The sequence below is a fragment of the Piliocolobus tephrosceles genome, chromosome 5 (genome assembly GCF_002776525.5).
Source record: "Piliocolobus tephrosceles isolate RC106 chromosome 5, ASM277652v3, whole genome shotgun sequence".
Classification (NCBI taxonomy): domain Eukaryota; kingdom Metazoa; phylum Chordata; class Mammalia; order Primates; family Cercopithecidae; genus Piliocolobus; species Piliocolobus tephrosceles.
In genome coordinates, this window is record NC_045438.1 from 29732717 (window position 1) to 29756999 (window position 24283).

The window sequence follows — 24283 nt, forward strand, 5'->3', positions numbered from 1 at the left end:
CTCAAGGTGGCTCTATCTATAAAGTATACTACTCCCCAGGAAAATCATTTAGCCCTATTATTCAGTAGATCCTAACATAATTTATCCTATCAGCACTTCACTTTAATGTTTGAGTTTTTGTTCCATGATATCTGTAGAACAGAATTATTATTTCTGTATGAGCTATGCTCCTATTTACAATTTCCTAGAGAACGATATGGTGTTCACTCCTTAGGATAAATTCTAAAAATACAAGATAATGGAAGTGGGACAAGAAATCAACTGCCTCTAAGGACTTAACATATTTTTACCTCGAATATATATATATGTATTTTTAATTTAAGAAGCTGCTGTGAACAGAGATGTAAGAGCCTTTGACAGGCATAGAAGAAAAGCTCATTGTCTAATCAATGGCAAAACATAAGCAGAGTGGTGACTCATTTCCAATTAAGATGCACACCCCTGGAACAACCCAACTGTGAGGTCAGGTCAGACACACGCCTCCTCCCCAGATGCACTGATAAAAGCCACCAATGGACTGCTAGTGAAAAAGAAAAAGCCATCCGACTTTTCCATCCTCAAAACAAATGCCCTCTCACTATTAAAATGTGTACTAATTCACCCAGTGTGTGAAAATTAATGTTTCCCACATATATATCTTGAGGAGGAGAATCTGGTACTTTTGTTATTAAGCCTCTTATGGTAACACTTCTGAAAAGAATAGAATTGCATCAAATTGTAAAGGGAAGAAGGAGAATGCCACACAGATTTCATTATTTCAACATAATTAGCAGTGTAAGGCCAGGCGTGGTAGCTCACGCCTGTAATCCCAGCACTTTGGGAGGCTGAGGCAGGCATATTACTTGAGCTCAGAAGTTTGAGATCAGCCTGGGCAACATGGTGAAATCTCATCTCTACAAAAAATACAAACATTAGCCAGGTGTGGTGGTGTGTGCTTGTAGTCTCAGCTACTCAGGAGGCTAGGGTGGAAGGATTGCTTAAGCCTGGGAGGCTGAGGCTGCAGTGAGCTGTGTTCACGCCACCGCAATCCAGGCTTGGTGACAGTGAGACCCTGTCTCAACAAATAAATACATAAATAATAAAAAATTTAAAAATAAAGCAATGTGCCATATACATATTATAGGTTCACGATCAGGATTTAATTGTCAATTAAATTAAGAGTATGTTTAAGATGGATATGTGCTTGTTTGTCTATATATTAAAAGTATATACAAATACAGTGTAGAGAATAAGAGTATTGGGCTCTGTATGTCAAACACCAAAGTTCTAAATATACTTTCACTACCTACAAGCTATGTGACCCATGGCAAGACACTTAATGTCTGCTTACCTTAATCTGCACATCTGAAATGGGGATAACAAGTAGCAGATACTATAGGAGGTGTGGTGAGTACTAAAAGAGTTTCAGTACATAATGGTTGGTTATGATGCTATTTGAAATTAGGGTAAAAAGGATATTTAAGACAACTGATGTCTACAACGATACACCTCGGTTCAAGGAGAAAACACATTTGCAATTCCAACACTAGCTTCAAGTCAATTCTTATTAATAATTCACACGTTCTCATTGGTTTCCATTTCAAAAACAGGAACATGCCCTCATGGGCAGAATTTCCCTACAAGATTAAGAGGAAAAAACACCCACATAGCTCACCACTACAATTTGGTGTTGGTATGCAGTACATGAGGTATCAGCATGACGGCTGGACCAGTTCCTCTATCGGACCTAGTTCCTCTATCATTCAACATTCTGTAAGCATTTACTATTACTGGACCAGTGTGACAACAGAAAACCACTTAGTCTCCTTGTCTGTAAAATGAGGATAATAACTACCTCAGAGCTCACATGAGAATAAAATTAACCCAGTGAGATGGAATACGCCTCAACCAACCATAGCAGTACTCTACTGTCAACTATTCCTTCACTAGTCCACATCTAACAAACACCAAAATGTTTCTGGATGCTAAGCCTGCTTCTCTACTATTCTTTCCTTCTGTCTCCAGGAAACAGATATTCTCAATGCTTGATGAGATCCTGACTGCACACACACGTTACTTAAGCTTCCATCTGCCTCTCCACCCTCAATGAACTCAAAATCTGGAAGGAAAAGCAAAAATGCAACAACACCATGAAGCACATGTTGAGAGAGCGATGTACAAAGTGCTATTGGAACACCAGGAATGGAATGAGTAAATGTGACTAACAGAAATCACAGCTTCACCAAGAATATGATATCTAAAGTGAATCTTAGAGGAGGAAATGATTTTTTGAGGTAGAGAAAACAGATACTCAAAATAACTTACTTTTTACTTTGGATGTATGTTTATAGAGCTTACTTTTTACTTTGGATGTTTACAGAGACTGAGTCAATTTCTGTTCAAAAGATACTGGAGGATACAGTAAAATGAAAAAAGGAAGCCATCCAGAACAAACAAGCCATGCAATTTGACTGCTGGTTACCCTGTCTGACTCTCAGATGACTGTGAGGCCTTGCCAAGCTAACACTCAATCTATATTGCCCCATATGTGTCAGTTCCCATGTTAAGATACCGGGGAATCAATGATGAGCACGACAAACATGGTCTTAGGAAATTTATATGCAACTGGCAGAGAAACAGAATGAATGGGAAGCCAAAAATAAAGCATTATGTATCTACCAATTTGGACATAATTAGGTACTTGGCCCAACTGGCTCAAAGAAAAGTGACCAGTGGCCTACGAGATAGCCTGATACAAGAGCTCTGCACAATGACAATGTTTTACTCTGGGGATAAGGAATAGCAGATACAATCATGACTTCCCCCAGGCAGATTAAATACAAGACACACACACACACACACACACACACACACACACGGTCATAAAGTGGTGTAAACACAGTAGGAAAGACAGCGAGAAGGGCAATTAGCAGAAGCCAAGAGTATCAGGAGGCCAACCTATATTTGCCAAAGTTATTTTCCACTGGTCCCACTTGTCCCATGAGTTATATACACCCCTCATTCCCAAAAAGAGCAGCAGAGTGGGACAAGAAAAATTCTGCTTGTTGCATACGATTACTGAGCATCAAAACACCTATTTGTATAACAGACACCTTGAGGAGTTCTGCAATGCAAAAACCCTGTTTCCCATTATTTCTTTCACTTGGGAAACCTGATGTTTCCCAAAACTGTTTAGCAAAAGAGCCCACTATTTTTTAATACAACATTTACTAATGTATTCTACAACAGAATTACTGTTTTAACGACCACACCTCAAGAAATGAGGTAGGAAAGAATTACAGGCTGAGCATCCCAAATCCAAAAACCAAAAATACAAAACACTCCAAACTCCAAAAGCTTTTCAACGCCAACATTATGCTCAAAGAAAATGCTCATTGGAGCATTGCAGGTTTCCAATTTCTTGATTTGGAGTGTTCGAGTATTACAAAATCTGAAAAAAACTTGAAATACAAAACATTTCTGGTCCCAAGCATTTCAGATAAAAAATACTCAACCTGTACCACCATCTGACTCTAACGCAGACGTAGACACTGGTATTCACATCTGTTTGATTCAAAAATGCCAAAAGAGAATCCAGTTTAAACTGGTCCAAGATTAGATGTGCCCAGCTGCCTGGGAGAAGCAAGAAATTCTCATAAACAAAAATCTCAACAAACATACATTAAAAATCACAAAACCACAAGGAAACCAGACACCATTATTGAGAGACACAGTATCAGAATCAGATCTTCAGAGACTGCACATAATAGAATTATCAAGTACAAAACACAAAATACATATGTTTTATGTGTTTATAAGAAATATTTTAAAATATGACTAAGGAAAAAGTGACTATGAAAAAGCAGTTTTTGAAAATAATCAAATAAAACACCTAGAAATGAAAACTATATAGTAACTAAATTACAATCCAAATGGACAGGATATGACAAAGCTGAAGAGAAAACCAGTGAACTGGAAGACAGATCTGAAAAAAACTATCCAGAATGTGGCTGAGAAAGACAAAGGTAAGGACAATATGAAAGAACTTCACAGACGTGGAGAACAGAATGAGAGGTCTACAAATATCTCATCAGAGTCCTAGATGGAGACGAGAGAGAATAAGGGAAAGGCGGTATTAAAAGAAACAATGCTATAAAACTTCAAATTAAGAAAGCTCAATGAATCCCTAGCAAAATTAATAAAATTTATTAATCTATAATGATTTTATTCTACTAATTTATTATTTATACTCAACATATAAATGGTTCTAACATGCATTTTTTAAAATAGCTATAATAAAGTCATCAAAACAAGAGGGAATGAAACATAAACTAGGGAATAAAAAGAAGGACTGAGAAGGAAAATTGTAACAAAACAACACAGAAAAGTCACTTCTAAGAAACCTAAAACAGATGTGCTTTGGAGGCTTATTCAAAAACGCAAACAAAATAAGTAGCAAATTTCTTCTTATATTCTAAAAAGCATCAGATTATCAGGTGACACACATTAAATGCTACATATGAATGTTCCAAGTTACAACATTTATAGCACTAATGTGCAATCAAACTTGATTGGATCGGCTCAGACAGCAACACCATCTAGTGGCTCACAACTTTGTCTTGACATTGTTCACAACACACTCCATAAATAATAATTCTCTTTGGGGTGGGGGTGAAGAACCAAGGTACAATGCATAATGGTAGCACATAAAAATGTACCGGGGCATGTAAGTTGAAATTGTTCCTCAAAATAGTTCTTCCTTCCCCCCCAGATTCTGGTATGTTCCATCTTTCTCGAGAATCACCAATTCTTAACAATACGGAAGAAAAGTACTGCAGTATAATCACAGTGTCCTGGAGTTGACCCCCAGCCTTACTCTTAACAGCTCTGTAACCACGGCAAGTTACGTAACTTCTCTGTGCCTCAGTTTCCTCTCTTTAAAGGTACCCACCTTAGAATGGTGATGAGAGAATTAAATGAAGTATGTTTAAAGTGATCAATAAAATGTTTGGCTTATTACATGGATTCATTAAAGCCAGCTGAAATTACAAGACCTTTTTGAGCTGCTCTAAAATAATAATTGATTTTAAATATGATTTTAAAGTTTTCCATTATTTAAGCAAACTTCCTTATTTCACAAATAAGGAAAATAAGGTTATAGAGAGTTTATCTAATTTTTCAGTCTGATTTTCTGAATTTCAGTTAAAATAATTAAATTATCATGTGTGCTATTAATATACACTAATATTCCACACTTCTATCCAGGAAAGTAATTTTCTCCCATTAACATTGCTTTTTTTTTTTTTTTTAAATAAACAACTTGAATTCTACTGTATAAAAGGACTACAAATATACATTTGTTAACCAAGCAAAATATACACATAATTTTGCTTCATAACTTGGACCTACGATACTAGTACGTGTAGTTGCTTCCTTAGTTGTCATAGCAATTTTGGGGTATTGCCCCAGATAAAGAGAACCACTTACTGACTTATCAAGACATATTCTGATTTTTTCTCCTGATTTATTTACAAATGTCAAAACTACTTCTACTTGTATGCAAATCTCCAAATTATCCTTCCCTATGAAGCCTGTTCCAATCTCCCAATATTGCATCATTCTCCTTCAAGAGCATTATTTCACATCTATGGCACTTATTCTTCTACTCTACTCCTTTTGATACTTATTACTTTCAGACATTGAGTTCTTTAAGAAAAAGGACATCTTACTTCAATGCCTCCTACTGAGTAATTAGCTGACTAGTAGGCCAAAAGATATCTGCTGGTGGAATGGTTCAATGCCATAAGCCCAGTCAAAAAGTTGGCAGGGTTGAGTCTAGAATTCAGGCCTTCTGGCTTCTTACACAATCTTCCTTATCTAGCTCATGGACTACCAACCCATAATGTTCAAGGACCTACACCAAACACACGATGCTAACTAGTTTCTGGGAGAAGACCAGCATAGACCAACACTTCATTTTCACAATTCTACATTCTGCTTATACTCTTCCTTAGTAAACTGGGGCATTTCCAAATACGTTTTGGGAACTAGAGGAATGACATGAGCAAAAAAGCCAACCTGCCCTTTCTTCTTAAGAGTAGGCCATACCTCATCTTTATGCAGAAGGGACAGGGGGTTTCCCAGTCTTGCATATTCCTTCACTAAGACATCACTTTCGCTGTCATTTCTTCTTGCTACCTAAAGCATGTCTTTGCTGTGTTTCTGTTCTTACAGTAGAATCTTCATAAAGTACAACCTGTGTCAATCTCTATTCTGATAATATGACATCAAGTTTATTAAACAATAAAAACCATGCAACTGTTAATAAAACTTGCCAAACATACTTCAAAAAAAATATTTTGAATATAACTTTCTATATGAAATACCAACAAGCTTAGCTATCTATTTTTCCTCTGTCTGCCTCTCCCTACCCCTACTTATACCACTCACTAGCAATACAAAGTTAATGGGTTGAAAACTCTTAAAAAACAAACAAAAAAAGCTCTTTGGTCTCCTTTCCAGGTATCAGAATTTTAGTTTTTTTAAAAACCTACATACTATATTATAGATACCCAAAGAAAACAGACACAAACAAGACGATTTAGATGGGCTCAAAATACATTATTCAAAAATTAGAATGCTAGCTTTTGGGAACTTTCATTTAAAAAGAAAAAGAGGCAATGAAATCTACTGTAGATGCAGCCAAAGGAAGGTAGGCTGGAATCTGAGAGGCTGAGCAAAGTCCCCCATGCCTGTGCTGTTATTTGTGGCATTGTGAGGCCAAAACATGACATTTCTGGAGGCCTCTCAACTTGGAGGAATTTGTGCAACTGCTTACCCGGCAGATTGCAGTGAACGCCACACACCACTGGCGTTTTATAAACACCATCACTGTCTCCGTAGGGCCCTCCACACTGCAGTTATTGTGTGCCGAGGAGACGATGACGGGAAGCGCACAATGCAATCTATACATTGCAGCCCTGAAGCTATGTATTTTGCACTGGCTCCAAACTACACTATGCAAATATAAAAGGCCAAGGAAAGAAAGGTATGCACAGAGCAAACACAACAACTGATACATTGTTGGGGAAGGAGGATGGGAATCCTATAAAACCTTAGGGAAGAATAGAGAGTGTCTCAAATTATCCAAGGCTGCGATTTATCAGATAATTATTTTCTTACCAATCTAAGGGAGCTGTCAACAGATCTCTTTCCCAAACTTCATTCAAACCCCAGGAAAAAGAAACCCTGGTCAATTTTGTGTGTGTGTTAAAAACATAATTCCAGTAGTAAATGAGACATTTATATAGTAAAGGAAGATTCTTAAGTTTCCCTGATCATTAATAAGAATTAAGTTTGAAAATGTTTCTCCCAAATACTTAAAAAAGATACATATTATATATAATATACAAACATATGCATGTAGATACATAAATGTAGAAGACAAATACATTTACATTTTTTTTTTTTCTAAGAGATGGGATCTTGCTCTGTTGCTGAAGCTGGAGTGAAGTAGCACAATCCTGGCTCACTGCAGCCTCAAACTTCGAGGCTCAAATGACCTTCCTGCCTCAGCCTCCCGAGTATCTGAGACTACAGGTGCATGCCACCAGGCCTGGCTAATTTTAAAAATTTTTTGGAAGAGGCAGATGGGGTTTCATCATCTTACCCAGGCTGGTTTCTAAAACCTCTGGGTTCAAGCAATTCTCCCACCTTGGTCTCCCAAAGTGTTGGCATTACAGGCATGAGCCACAGCATCCATCCCTTTTTTAAATTTTTTTAGTAACTGAAATTTTTTCAAACTTAGTTTTCATTAATCAGGAAAACTTTGTACATATGTATACAAGTAAACAAGATAGACAGATATCAGATTTATTTAAACATGTTGGTTTCTTACAAGTCACTATAAAGAAATTTTTCTTGTATACTATTTCCTTAGAGACTAAACCAAAAAAAGGAAGGGAGGGAGAAAGGAAAACTTCTCACAGTTCATTAAGGATTGCCACATCTTTTCCATTCCACAGGATTCAGAGAATTATGAGAGAATACTGGGGGAATTTTGCAGTGCCGTTGACAGGAATGACACAAAATACCATTCATTCAATATAGTTTCAGTTGCTAAAATTAAAATTAAAAAGCTGCTACTTAGAAAAACACACACTAGACTAGCACAGACTGCAAAGATAACTTTCAGTAACTGTAACGTGCAATAATTTAAAAGGAAATCCTAGTAAAGCTAGAAGCACAGAGGTTCACCTTTAATAAAATCACATAGACACTTTGACTCCTCAAGGAGAGAGGTATTTGCCCTTCTTATAAAGTAAGATCCTTATTTCATGAGCACGATGTTTCCAAGCCCATCAAGTCTAAGAGCAGTATTCAATGGAATGTTCTTCCACCCCAGTCTGCTGGGTTTTGAGATATTTCGGAATTCTTAACTGAGCATACAATTAATCTCATAAGCAACTTGGTAAGCTCAAACAAGATGGGAAAATGTATTTCATGTTTATGCTATGTGGAAAATGGCACCAAAAAACCCTGAAATCCTGCTACCAACATTATTAACACACACACAAAAAAAACACTGTCAACAAGTTGAAGTCTATGATATGGCCCCTTTTTTTTAACAAAGAAAATGAATGCTAGTTTTTAAACAATTATTAACCTTTTAATATCTCATTCGTAACTACACACAAATTTATTTCTTAGGCAGTTGTAGTTTTTATCTCCTGCAGCTCAGAAATTTTCAATAGTTTTCAAGACACAAGAATCAGCTAGTAGACTAGGGTGTGCCCGCTTGGAGGATTTCTATCTCCACATATCCAAACAGGTGTGCAGAAGGCTATTCCAGGAACCACTTCCCTCTCCTCACACCTACGTTCTGCTCCACAGCAAACCCAAAGCCAACCTCTGGAATGAAGATGCAGAAAACCTCAAAAAAGCCCCAGAGCAATGGATCTTAAAGCTTGTTAAGAAAACTATATTTGATGACATGTAAATATTCACAAATTGTATATAAAAAATGTATTTTTTGCTTAAACAAAACAATAAACACCTCTGTCAGTTCTAGTATATGTCAGTTGCTCAGTCATTCATAAAATACAGCCCTGCAGGCATTCCATAAATGCCTTCCTTTGGTAATAAAAGTTTAATGGAATGGTATTCTAGCTTATAAGGAAGAACCATCTAAATCTTCGCTTGCTATAAGTGAACAGCTGCTAACTAGCCTGCTAAATTTGCAATTTCTCATCTGCAAAAAACAAATATTTCTACTCTTAGAGTTTATTTCAGTGGGAAATAAGTTCACCTTTGACATTCTACATTTTTGTAACACAACTGGTTATAGCCAACATCTCTCTTCTGACCCTCCAACAAAAGGATAAGTCCTTGGACACTAGGGATTGGTTTATTCAAAATTACAAGATAAAATATATTATTTTTAAATCTTGTGAGGTTTTTCTTACTTGTAAAAGTACTAAATAGGGTTTAATTTTTCAGTCTAACCAAGTTATTTAAATTACAAAGTCACTGTGAATATATAAGTGGCATCCGTTTACATTATGGCCCTTCTAAGCCATATAGTGATAAAATATAAGAATACTAGGAATTTATCCAAGGCATAGAACTTAAGTATTTTCATCAGAAATTTAAGAAAGCTGGTCAAATCCTGAGAAAAACATATAATCAGGATTTTAACAATAAAAATTATAGTTAATATTTGTCAAGCCCTTACAATGTCCCAGGCATTGCTCCAAACAAATCATAACCAAATTCAGCTACCAATTACAGTTAGCAAACAGCTGTGAAGTAAATGAACCCAAATATACACTTAATAAGACCCCCTACAGTCTTAACATGAGGCCTCTCAAAGCAGTTCTTAACTCTGGCTGCACAGATGCTCCAGCCGGCATCAGATCCACTGAATTAGAATCTACAAAAGAGGATCCTGGGCATCTGTAACTTTTTATTTAGACCAGTTTTAGGTTCGCAGCAAAATTGAGCATAAAGTACAGAAGTTTTCCCTATATCCCCTGCTTTCACACATGCATAACCGCCCCCATTGGGAAAATCAGCAACATCCCCCACACAGTGGGTACAGTTGTTACAATTGGTGAACCTCCACTGACATGTCGTTATCACCCTAAGTCCACAGTTTATGTCAGGGTTCACTCTCAGTGTCTGCATTCTATGGGTTTGGACAAATGTACAATGACACGTATCCACCATGTATTATAGCATCATACAGAGTAACTTCATTGTCCTAAAAACCCTAAAATTTTTTTAAAAGCTTAACCAACAAATCTTTAAAAGCTTAAACATGAGGCAGTCAGCAAAGAGAATCCCTGTCCCAGCATACAACTATCTGCCCCGCACACTCCAAATCCAGCAATTTTCAGTTTTCAATCTGGCCAGGCTACATCCCATGGAGTATACGTGCTCCTTTTGTCCCTTTCAAAGACCCAGATAGAAAAGCCAGGATAATAAATCAAATGCTCAATTATTCGCTTAAAATTCTTTTTTAAAAAAATGATTGGCCGGGTGCAGTGGCTCATGCCTGTAATCCCAGCACTTTGGGAGGCCGAAGCGGGTGGATCACGAGGTCAGAAGTTCAAGACCAGCCTGGCCAAGATGGTGAAACCCCATCTCTATGAAAACTACAAAAAATTGCCAGGTGCAGTGGTAGGTGCCTGTAATCCCAGGTACTTGGGAGGCTGAGGCAGGAGAACTGCTTGAACCCAGACAGCAGAGGTTGCAGCGAGCGGAGATTGTGCCACTACCCTCCAGCCTGGGTGACAGACTCCATCTCAAAAAAAAAGATTAACACAGCCTGATAAAATAAGATTTATCTGACAATCTTCAATGACAACTATATCTGAGTCTACCTTTGTGAAAGAAATCATCAGGTGAAAAAACACAAGATGACTAGAGATCCTACATCTTATCACAAGCCAGACCCACTCAAACTGTTCTTACCTCTACTAGCCAGGAGTGCTTATTCTTTCAACAACTAACCAAAGTAGAAGACAAGTTACAATGCAGAATAATCTTAATCACTTAAATGCTTACTTTATTATGGTTGTAAAGCAGAGGGAGATAGGATGTGACTAAGGAGAGGTCTCGATGAGTTTCCTAACAACAGTAGTTACCTTATACTTCACCATCTGAATTTCTGATTCTTGAATTTGATGACAAGCAACTTCTGGGCAATCTAGGGAAAAATCCAGTTCCTTTTGAGATATCTCAGTTTTTAAACATTGATCTACTTGGGGCAACAGTGTTTCTATTCAATTTGACATTTTTTCCAAGTAAAAGCTTTTCATTCCTGGTGGATGACTAACAAAGTAAAATAGAAGACAAAGTGACAACAAGGTCTTTGTTCACCACTGGAGTGTGGAAGGAGGGGGACCTGGCTGGGTGAATCTTTAAGGTCTCGCTTGATTTAAAACACACATACACAAAAAATGCTACAACTATGTAAGGAGGAAATTGTGAGGCATCAGAAAGAACCTAGGAATTCAGAAGCAGGGAAGTTAAGCAGCTTTGGGTGAACATGGCCCTGAACCGTGCCTTTCAAAAAGGCTGTACTACTGGTAGTGTGACCACCTGATCCAAAGATGCCAAAAATCCAGCCCTCGACCTTCCTCCCACCCCAAACTGCCTTTATTTTTTTTACTTCTCTTGGCTTCAACAGTGAAATTCTACCACTAGAATTCGACCACTAGATTCTTTAGAGTAAACAAGTATCTTCTTTTAAAATGCAAATATCTCTTAGAAGGCAATACAGGTAATTCACACACTAAAGTCATTCACTCAAACTGCTGATCCTCTCTAGGTTATCTGCTAGATTTGAAAAAGTAGGGATTTTGTTTCCAGAGGAAGAAAAAGTAGTCAGGAAGCAGAGAACTTTTTTTTTTTGTATTATAATACTATAAAGGAACACCTGGATGTCATCATGGAACTAGTAACATGAAAGTCTAAGGGAGAAAAGCACCAAGAAATAGAAAAGTAAATCAGTGTGAAATCCAACCATGAACACAGGAACGAATCCTTTCCCCTTTACTGCATAGGCTCCAACCAGGCGTCAGAGGAGACTAAAACTTCCTCATGGTATCACCAATGCTTGCTCCAGAAATGCTTAATGAACAAAGCCACAAAACTATATATGATAAATAATGACCCAAACCAAGTGAATAACAAATGAATTGCACCTATTATTTGCCAAAAACCCAAATAACTGTTTTTTTTTTTTTTTTTTTGAGACTGAGTCTCGCTCTGTCGCCCAGGCTAGAGTTCAGTAGAGTGATTGCCGCTCCGCCTCTAGGGTTCAAGTGATTCTCCGGCCTCAGCCTCCACAGTAGCTGGGACTAGAGGAGTGCGCCACAACACCTGGCTAATTTTTTGTATCTTTAGTAGAGGTGTGGTTTCTCCATGTTGGCCAGGCTGGTATCGAACTCCTGACCTCGTGATCTGCCCACCTCAGCCTCCCAAAGTGCTGGGATTATAGGTGTAAGCCAACACGCCTGGCCCCAAATAACATATTTTAAGGAGAAAAGCATTTCTATCCTCTTTCATCTCCTAAGACCCACTCCCTAATTAAACACACATGCAAAATAAAATGGATTATCTAGACACCTGCAGGGAATAATAAAGCAAGAAAATGAAAACTACTGAGAAGCATCTGTAAGAAAACAAAGAACTATGTCAAAACAGATGCTACTAAAGCTACCACAATCAAAAGTCTTTTTAGAAGATACCCAGACAGCCTAATGGTAACTTTGACATGTGCTATATTCAGAGGAAGAGCCCACTTTATTTTAGTATGTGATAAAATATGCTCATTGTTCAACTTTTAGAATTAGAAAGTGGACTTCCAATTAAAGATGGTAGAATGAACATGCACATTTAGCTCTGCTCCCTAAAGAATTTGTTCTAAGACAACGCAGAGTGTGCATGTTACTGTGTACAGATGCACACATGGATTCTTCCCCCAACACAAGGAACCTGCGACCAGCAAAATTAGGATAAGCAGACTGAAAAAGGACAGGAGACAGGATCAGTGCATTTGTATTTTATGCTTTCTTTCCCATGGGTGGGAACCCACTTCTCCATATGATTTAGCAGAAGCAAAGAGCTGAATTTATTTAAACCTCAATAAATACACTGGTTTTGCAAGATGGAAGATTCCTAGTTAATGCCAAGCCAAAGAAAGCCCGGATCAAAAATGGCAACACTGGCCCTGTAAAGTCAGGAAGGTGGTTTGCCCTGAACGAATGTTTATGGTACATTTTTTTATGTCATCCTTGATATGCAAGGATATATGAAAACCTTTTCTTGTAACCCCCAATTTTTGCTTAGATTCTACTATTTAAGCAATTTTCAAATGAAAAATGTAACAGGTTAAGTATAGCTGAGTTTTCCATATATATATTTATATATATATTAAACATATATAATTTATATATATAATATATGTCATATTATATTATATATATAACAATTAAATATATATATAAATATGTGTGTGTGTGTGTATATATATTTTTGAGACGGAGTCTCACTCTGTCGCCCAGGCTGCAGTGCAGTGGCATGATCCCGGCTCACTGTAGCCTCTATCTCATGGGTTCAAGCAATTCTCGTGCCTCAGCCTCCCTAGTAGCTGAGACTACAGGTGCCCCCTCATCATGCTCAGTTAATTTTTGTATTTTTAGTAGAGATGGGGTTTCATCACATTGGCCAGGCTAGTCTCAAATTCCTAACCTCAAGTGTGATCCGCCCGCCACAGCCTCCCAAAGTGCTGGGATTACAGGCATGTGCCAGCGCACTCAGCCCTAAATATATCATTCTTTGAAATCCAAAAGTTTCTCCTCAATGAAGACATGCATACCAACTCCAGTCTATAGTAACTTGGCACTTCTGTGCTTTTATATTACTTTACAGAACTATAAAAAATACTTTATCAATTTTACTCATATGTTTATGTGTGTGGATGTAAGTGTGTGTGTATATACACCTGCTATTACTGTTTTATATGTAAAGCTTAGCTCTCAAAGTAAAATTCGTAAGTAAAAGGAAAAATAACACCTCATGCTTTTCTTTTTATCTTCTCAGCCCAAGTAGGAACCAAATCAATGTCTGGGGATAAAAATTATTTCTGAACTCACAGGATATATTTAAATAAATACTATTTTGAGAGGAAATTTGTAAAATAGTGTAAAAATATGACTTCCTTAACTTCTCATTTTTCTTAAAAATTATATATCATCACTAAGGAAGACTATCATTAATTTTTTAAAAATGAAAACCCAGGATTTTTGTCCAACTTTTTCTATTACTCACTTTAAACAGCAAGACTTGGCTTAGGTCTGTAAAGAATTATAATGTCTTTTAAAAGATGGAGAACTGACTATGACTGTTAGATAATGAAGAGGCTGGTATCAAACTTCTAGCCAGAGGCAAACACCAAATTTTTAAAAATATCTTTCATAAAAGTTGCTAAGTACCATATTTCCATGAAAACTTATTCAAAAACCATGAGCAGCAAACTTCTGTAGGCTAGCACATTCTCTGTAAACTATTTGCCTAGAATGAATTTTGACATTTGATTCATACAGGCTTTCTGTGCTACAAAAGAATAGCTTATGAGAGCAGTCCTATTTGATTCACTTGAAATTGCTGCTGACAGAAATCTGGAAGGAGATGTCAATGAATACAACAAGTAGAGGGTGGTAACACTCAGATTAAGTTTCCCCTCTGTGCAAATAACTAAACTGATGCACAAAATCAGGCTTAATGTCAAAACGGGTTAAAATGGCATATTCTGCAAATGAAGTACACTTACGAGATGTAGTTTGATGACCAGAAAGAATGGCGCTTTTGTCTTCAGGTGACTCTCCAGAATACAAGAGTCAAAACAAAATAAAAGATAAATTAATAATCCTAATCATAATTTTTCTAACACAGTTCAGAGTTAATGTATAACTCCATTGCAGAACATAATTAAATGAATATTTAAATAGCAAACTGACAGATCATTTATCAGTGCTTTAATCATTCAGCCACCTTGCATCATAAAATTATTTTTCTGAATAATCCAGGGATTTTTATAGACTATATTTTATTATGTTATACCACATTCAATCCCTTTAAGCTCCAAATGTTGGCCTATTATGTTATAGTGCTATAAATACTAATGATAACTTCTGTCCACTTTTCCACTTGGCCACAGAGGGTGTGCGTCTGCGGAGCAATGGATGAAAAGAATGAACCTAACTCCAGCTTTTGTGCAATAAATTAAACAACATTCATGGGTGGAGACAATATTCCCAAATCCCCGTCCCCAATATCATGCCTGAAAGCTGGGAAGGTGGAAGTAGGATGAGGAAAGCAAATAATCGGTAAAATTTCCTGACAGCTGAAAAACAAAAACTATGTCAGTAACATCATCTTTAATTTGTTCAGAAGAATAGAAGGCAACAGAAGAGAAATCAAAGACTAGAAATAAAACAGTTAATGGTGACAGAATGATTCTAAACACAGTGGGTTTAACAAAAGATATTGATAAACGTTGTTGCATGAGACAGTAATTAGATTACATCCCTTCATTTGATGAACTCCAGCAAAGATTTTTTAAGTTTCACTGCCTACATATTTTTTTAAAATTATGTTTGAAGTTCTGGGATACATGTGCAGAACGTGCAGGTTTGTTACATAGGTAGACATGTGCCATGGTGGTTGGCTGCACCCATCAACCTGTCATCTACATTAGGTATTTCTCCTAATGCGATTCTTCCCCTAGCCTCCAATCCCTGACAGGCCCTGGTGTGTGATGTTCCCCTCCCTGTGCCCATGTGTTCTCAATGCTCAACTCCCACTTATGCGTGAGAACATGCGGTGTCTGGTTTTCTGTTCCTGTTTTGCTGAGAATGATGGTTTCCAGTTTCATCCATGTCCCTGCAAAGGACACAAACTCATCCTTTTTTTACAGCTGCATAGTATTCCATGGTGTCTATGTGCCACATTTTCTTTATCCAGTCTATCACTGATGGGCATTTAGATTGGTTCCAAGTCTTTGCTATTGTAAATAGTGCTGCAGTAAACATAAATGTGCATGCATCTTTATGTAGAATGATTTATAATCCTTTGGGTATATACCCAGTAATGGGATTGCTGGGTCAAATGGTATTTCTGGTTCTAGATCCTTAAGGAATCGCCACACTGTCTTCCACAATGGTTGAACTAATTTATGCTCCCACCAACAGTGTAAAAGTGTTCCTATTTCTCCACCTCCTCTCCAGCATCTGTTGTTTCCTGACTTTTTAATGATCGCCATTCTAACTGGCGTGAGTACATATTTTAAAGTAACAAAAATGTGTCCAAATTGATTTTAAAGTACAAATTTTATTCTGAAAATAATTTTTCCCACCATTTCTAACCCTACTCGACCCTGAAGTAATTTTCATTCCAAAATAGAAAAATAATTCAAAGATCTAGTTCCTGTTCTACTACCACCCTCTGAAAAGAGTGAAAACTTACTAAGTGGTAAATCACCAAGGAGTTGGCATGGCTGCCAGTGTGTAGCATGCCTATCCAGCAAGAGGTGGATAGTTTCTTCAAAAGTATGTCAGGATGGCTGCTTACAGTTAGAAATTACTTTCAAATTTAAATGCTTTTAAAATACCAGTGATGCAGGGACAAAGTAATCCCCTGGTTTTGAAACCAAACGTGGAGAAAGCAGAGAAGAAAAACGCATGTGGGAGAATTCCTCGAATGTGAGAAATAAAATCGTCTATCATTCTTTAGTTTCCTCAAGAGAAGAGGAGGCATTATTAGAAAACAAGGAGCAGAGAATAAGAATTATAGTCTCTTCAAGCCCAGCCTACGCCTAGCCAGCAAGCAACCTGGTCTGATAGCAGCTCTAACAGAAGTGAAAGAACAGAGCTCTCAGGAGCCTGCAATTCCCTCACGGCTGTGAATGTGAGCCCCAAAGGGCCAGCGGTCACACCACAGTAACTTCTACATGGCTCTCACGCCTAGAGTTTCACAACCTTTTGTAGAAAGGTAGCAGTTTTCATTTACAATAAGCCCTTGCAGTATTTCCATGACAAGTTGGTCTGCTGTTTCCAAGCATCTGAAAAGCAGAGCAATAGTGGACAGCAGTCACAATGATGAGGGTAGGTGGATTACATATACATGTGTATACACATACACACACACACACACACACATACACACAAATGCCCAAATCTTTGTTTCTAATTAGAGGGGATGGAGAGAAGACTTAGGAACAAAAATAAGCAAATGCTATCATTTATCTTGGATAGAAAGATAAAAACTTTATAAATGTACAAGAAAGTACAGCAAAATAAATCAAAAATTACTTTCTATGAGAAGTATTTTAGGCAAAATCCTCCATTAAGACTCTGTGGGGAGAGAGAAGAAAGTTATTTTTCTAAAGAAACTAATAATAAACCAGGTGAAGAAACAACATCAGCATAAGAAAAATCAAACAATACAAGAGTTTAGCAGTTGTTCCACAGAGCAATACAAGAGAGTCTTTCACAAGGCAGTGCATGATTAATTGCCAAACTAACGGTGCAAACAAGTTCCAAGGAAGAAAAGAACATTCTGAGAGCTGGATTTGAGTTGGAAATGAAAAGATAGGCAGGAATCATGTGATGGGGAAAGCAAAATGTGAAGCTGGTAGAGTCAGAAACTGGAAGGAAGGCCAGGCAACTCAGCATGTGTCTGATTAGAGAACTGACTTGACGCAACGGAAGACTCAGAAAATCAAGTGGTAACAGAGGTCAAAAGACAGCCTGAGGTTATACGTGACCAAGTGTGGAGAAGGGAGCGGGGAGGGGGGCCAAGGTCCAGCTAAGGAGTGACTTGATTATGAGGCCAGGCTCTGCTGCTGTGAGCTCTTCGTGTTCTTCAAGCTGGACCAAAATATTCTATCACTTACATGGCACGGCAGTCTTTTCCCATTTAGTAAATACAAATTAAATTTTGAATACAATTACCACCCTAAATCCTGTTTTAAGCTAAAAGGATAAAGACATTCCACCTTGACCAATGTCACTGCAATTTTAAATTGCACGTAATACATGCCCGTTAAATTATTCCCAGTTCCCAAAATGACACATAAATCTGCCACTATTTTATGGAATCTTATAGAGTGCCATAACTTCCAGATCCTCTACAAATATATATAGTTGAAACTGTTTAGTAAACTTAGTAAGCGTCCGTACTATAGGTCTGAGACACAACCTTGGAGGGTGAAAAGAAACAACAACAAACAAGTAAGCAAATAAAACACACTCAAAGTAATGATAGCAAATTGGATTTCTGAGACTAGAACTCAACACAAAAAAGGCAAAAAGACCTTGACACATTCTGCTTTCTGAGAAATACTTTTATCATCAGAACACTGATGAAGAGAGCCTACATTCTGTTAGCCTTATTCATAACTAAGAAAAATGGTACTGACATTCCTGTGTGGGCAGAAACAATGCCCTCGATTCTCAGACAAAATCAACACGTGGGAACAACTTTCAGATGCCAGAGGAAAATGTGAGCAACTCTAACTCAGAATGCACATTCACTCAAGCTTCCAAAGTCTTGCAGGAACTTTCACACTTATTTGCAAACTTTAAAACACATACACAGACTTATCAGTTGTAGTAAAACCAGCTCAATTCTAAAAATGGAGGAAGCAAATATTTTCACTCTCTTTGCAATCTGAGAATAGAAGAGAGGAAGTGACTCCCCCAAGATACTCAAAGAGTAAAAAGAAAAGTAAACATAGATCGCCTGACTTTCTATCCATGGCTTCAACTAAACCTTATTGTTTTTTTCCCCCGCTTAGAGGAAAGAGCTTTGCTGTTTTAACACACTGAGTATGTAAATGACCTTAGCAGCAATATCATAAAGAGTACTAGAGTCAAGTTCCTGTAACATGCAGAATCCAAGAGACACCCTAAAATTCTTTAAAAATTTAACTCTGGAACCAAAGAAGGTTGGCACATACCATTTAAATCTCTCAATGAGATAAAAATTAACATTTCAAAAAAAACCAAATTATAAAGTTTCTTCATTAAAAAAATCTTCAAAGTTTTTTCAAAAAATATTTGAGATCTCAGTTTACTATCAATAGATGATAAATTAGTATAGAATGTAAATTGTAATTTTCAGTGACAACAATGAAACAGTACCTACCACAAAGATTTGGAACAAATGCACAAAGAGAGCCTAGGCCTCAGGTCAACATTAATGCATGGCTTAACAATAAACCTATTGTTACATAAGCCAAAAATAACATTAAAGTTGGGCCATTTCCATAGTATTTTTTTTAACTTAAATATAATCATCCTCTAAAAATGCACTATTACCCAATGTTTATGCTCATTTATTATTTCCAGCTTTGGGGAATCCAGAAAATTCTGTGTGGCATAAAAATTTTTTATCCACTTAATATTAGCAAATGCCCTCTTTCCTTAAAAGAACACAAATTTCAAAGATGGCGATTTGTTTTTAAAAACAGTGCTGTATTGGTTCCTTGGGCAGTTGTCTTTACCTAATTCCGGAAGTTCAGGAGAAAAAGAATAGGCTGATAGCCCACAGGAAAAAGAATGTGGAAGCAGGAAGCCATAAAAAGTAGAGGATGAGGGGAGAAAGAAAGGATATGAACAGATATATGGGGATATACATATAAAATACATATAAATATATAACAACATGTTAATATAGATTATACAGAATATATTAATTATATCTATATATAGTGAGTAATCTAGGAAGCAGAGATGATGTTCGGATGTCAAACCAAAATGTCCCCATGAATTATGTTTTTTGATTTTAAAAAAATTCCATTAATACAGCAGTATTCACATTAAATGGTTTAAAGGGAGTACTTTTGTTGACCAAAGGTAACACACATAGGAAAGTGTCTAACATACTCACTGTTTTAATCGCATCACAAAAAAAATTATCTATAAAGACCACTGATATGCATCATAAGTAATGCAGTGAATAAAGAAGACCCTCCCTTAAATTACTACAGCCACGTAGCTAGCCACAATGATCCAAAATCTAAACAGTGCCCTTGACTTTGCTAGGTCCTGTATACCAATGACTTTACAACCTCTGGTCCATTAGTCAGCAGCTCCTTTTTGCTCTATGGATCAGTTTTAATCTTCTCATCCTGGCATCTGATGCCTTTTAGAACCTCACCCTACTCTGTAAGATCCCTGTAAGCCAAGCTATCACCTCATGACTTCCTGCACAGCCCATGCTTTGAGTGACTTCTCTCCATTGTTGTAAGCACTCTAAGTGAAGACAATTAGGTCTTCTTCAGTGGGCACGTTATATCAAGGTTTAATTGACAATTAGACAAATGTACATATAGAAAGAAAAAGAACAAACAGTAACTACAGTTCTCTGAAGAGCCATGAAGAAATACAATCTTTGCTGAGAGTATACAGATGGAAACAACCTATTCTCTCAAACCAAATACAAGTATTTCTTTCCCATATTCTATTCTCCTTCCTTGAGTGCTCAAAAGTTCATTAATAGCTACAGTTTCCCACAACTACTTCCCCAAATAGTCCTCAGACAGTGATTTCCGGTGTAGAGATACAGAACCACAGATAAGCTGTATCAGCATATCATCCAATCTGCCTAAGGTCAATAATGGAACTGGGAAAGAGGAGCCTGCTCAACAGCGTGATGGCTGTACTCTGGGCTCCACTCCTGAGGAGGAAATAAGAGCAGGTCTGATGAGTAACAGACCCAAACTAATGATACTAAGCAAGCAACGGGAAAACCAAAATAAGAGGAAAACTTGTATAAAAGGAAAATTCATTAAAATGGCGAATATAATTTATAACTTCTGCATTGTTATAACAGCTATTAGGATATTGATGAATTATGGCCTATGTTGAGATGCAAAGTCACAGCCGAGAATTCAAGTGAACTGCTAGTACCTAAGATCTGCTGTGGTATAGCATCACTAAAATCTATTCAGACTCCATTTTGCTATGAACTCAAAAGAAAAGGAAAGGATTACTCAACACAAATGCTGTTTTTAAGCTTATTTCATCATGTCTTGTCCTCCAAAGTTCATTTTTATAATGGTAATATTAAGTAATCATCTATTAAATGAAAAAATACTCTAATGATAAATTAATATAGTCATAAAAATAAAGATTCCTATGCTTTCCCAACCAATTTAAATATTGGTGAATTAGAAGACTAAACTGCTGCTTTTTGCTTTGGATACCACCTCAACTCTGCTTCAGGCAATATAGCAAGTTGACTCCCTACAGGTAGTAGATCATAGAAGGACTAGTTACACAGATAAGAAATTGTTGTTTTTGTATCATTCCAAAACGAGATCTGAGATCTACGAAATGCATACTAAATAAGATGGGGAAAGAGAGGGTAGGCATAGTGATTAGCATTAGATTTTATTAACTCAAGTGTGTCTGTAATATAGTTAATTTCTATAAGAGCAGCAGTAAAAGGGAAAAAAGAAAATTCAAGTAAACAAAGAAAAACAGACAATCCAAAATTAGATGGCAAAATAGTCACTAATCTCAGTAGTACTATAAAATAAATGGTTTAAATTCACCAGCTAAAAGACAAAATTCTCAAATGTGATTAAAAAGTTATCTCAAAGACATAAGGATACAACGTTTAAACATTAAAAAAAAAAAAGGCAGAAGATAAAAGGCAGAAGAGAGTCCTGACAAATTCTAACCAAAATAAAGCTAGTACAATAACATAAATATCAAACAAAATAAATTTCAAGGTATTATATGATGGTTAACAAAAAAAAAAGGCTATCCAAGAATATATAATTCTGCACATGCGTGCATCTAATAATCTAGCCTCAAATTTTATAAAGCATAAACTTACAGGAACACCAAGAGAAATTATCAAATCAACAATTACAAGGAAAGGTTTGAACACACCTCTCTTATTAACTGATAAACTAAGCAGTTAAACAATTAATAGAGATAGATAACATGACCCACATAATTGTCTGACCAAGATGACAGACCTAGAAACCTGTATCAACAATAGGAAGACCGTGCTTTCCAAATTCAAAAAGAACCCATATAAAAATTGACTATATATTTCAAAGTCTTAATAAATTTAAGAATCTCTATTTAGACCACATTCTGACCACGATGTAACACAAAACTGGAAATATGAACAAACAAAAACATTCTCTCTTTCCATAAGACACGCATACATAAACACAAATGCACACACATTTTGGAAATTTTATATCACACCTGTAAAAAATCCAGTGGTCAAAAATGATACATAATGGGGCCAAAATGGCTCACGCCTATAATCCCAGCACCTTGGGAGGTCAAGGAGGAAGAACTGCTTGAGCCCAGTAATTGAGACCTTCCTGAGCAACAAAGCAAGACCCCATCGCTACAAAAGGAATTTAAAAATAAGCTGGGCATGGTGGCATACACCTGTAGCCCCAGATACTCTGGAGGCTGAGGCAAGAAGGACTGCCACTGCACTCCAGCCTGGGCAACAGAGAGAGACCCTGTCGAAAAAAGAAAAGAAAAAAGAAGAAAGAAAAAAGAAAAAAAGACAGGGAAGGGAAAGGAAGGGACAGGGAAGGGACAGGAAAGGGAAAGGCCAAATGAGATAGGATGAGAAAATTAAAACTGAATGAAAATGAAAAAATGAAAGCACTAAATAGTTGACTCTTGAACAACATAGGTCTGAATTGCATGGATCCACTTACACCTAGATTTTCTTCCACCAAGAAACAGACAGCAAGACCAATCCCTCCTCTTCCTCCTCCTCTGAAGACAATTAAAATGGAGACCTTAATGCCAATCTACTTCCACTTAATGAATAGTAAATATATTTTTTCTCCTTCCTGTAATTTTTTAAGAACATCTTTTCTCTACCTTATTGTAAGAATACAGTATATAATACATATAACACACAAAATTGTATTGACTGTTTAAGTTATCAGAAAGGCTCCAGGCAACAGGAAACTGATTAGTAGTAGTTACATATGGGGGCAGACAAGCGTTATATGCAAAATTTCAACTGTGCAGAAGGCTGGTACCCCAACTCTCACCTTGTCCAAGGGTCAACTGTATTTCAAATTTGTACAATCAATCAGAGGTATTTCAAGGGAAAATTAGAGCCATGAAAGCAATGTTTTAAGCGTTAAACTCAAGAAATTAGAAAAAGAACAGTTATCCCAAAGAAAAAGAGCAAAACGAGATGAAATGTTACAAAATAGAAAAGATACAATAGAAATGATAAAACTAAGTTGTTTCCTTTGGGAAAAAATATATAATGGCAAATCTATAGTAAGAATAATTTTTAAAATGCAAACAACACTAGAAATAAGAAATAAAAATCAAATGCACAAAGCAAGAATACTATGAAAACCTTCACGCCAACAAATTTTTCAAATTAGATGAAATGGACAATCTCCACCAAAAATATTAATTGCTATAACTAACTCGGGAAAAAAATTTAAAAATCTGAATCAATGATTTAAAAAAACAAAAACAACCTTCCGCTTCCACTCTTCCCCCCAAAAGGCTACCATCCAAGACAGTTCTAAAGGCAAGTTCTACCAGATCACCAAAAGACAGACCATCAGTAATTTATCCAAGCTTTTCTAGGTAATGGTAAAAGGGAAGCAACTGTATGAGGATAGAATACAACCCAGATAACAAAATCTGATGAAGACAATTTGATAAAAGAAAATTAAAGGTAATATATGCAAAAGTCCTAAACAAAAATAATACAAATGAATGCAGAATCATCACTACCAAGTTTACACTAGAAATTCAGATGGTTTAACAGTAGAAAATAATGTAGTTTACAACATTAGCGGGTTAGAAAACTACATGATCCTCTTAGTTGATGCAAAAAATACATTTGATAAAATTCACCACCTACTCATGAGTAAGTCTTGGAAATAAGAGGAGAAAGTCCTTAATCTGAGAAATAATATTTATTTTTAAAAATTTCAGAGTGATCATATAAACCTAAATAAAACATAAAAAGATGGTGAGGAGTTCGAGACCAGCATGGCCAACATGGTGAAACCCCGTTTCTACCAAAAATACAAAAATTAGATGGGCATGGTGGCATGCGTCTGTAATCCCAGCTACTTGGGAGGCTGAGGCAGGAAAATTGCTTGAATCCAGGAGGTGGAGGTTGCAGTAAGCCAAGATCACCACTGTACTCCAGCCTGGGTGACAAAGCAACCACCTTTAAAAAAAAAAAAAAAAAAAAAAAAGCTCCC

At 36.7% G+C, this 24283-nt stretch overlaps 1 protein-coding gene across 8 annotated transcripts in view; it reads right to left on the reverse strand.

Moving 5' to 3' along the window:
• The window catches only part of EPB41L2 (erythrocyte membrane protein band 4.1 like 2), a 226252-nt gene that overhangs the window by 88771 nt on the left and 113198 nt on the right, over nt 1-24283 (reverse strand). The window lies entirely within an intron of this gene.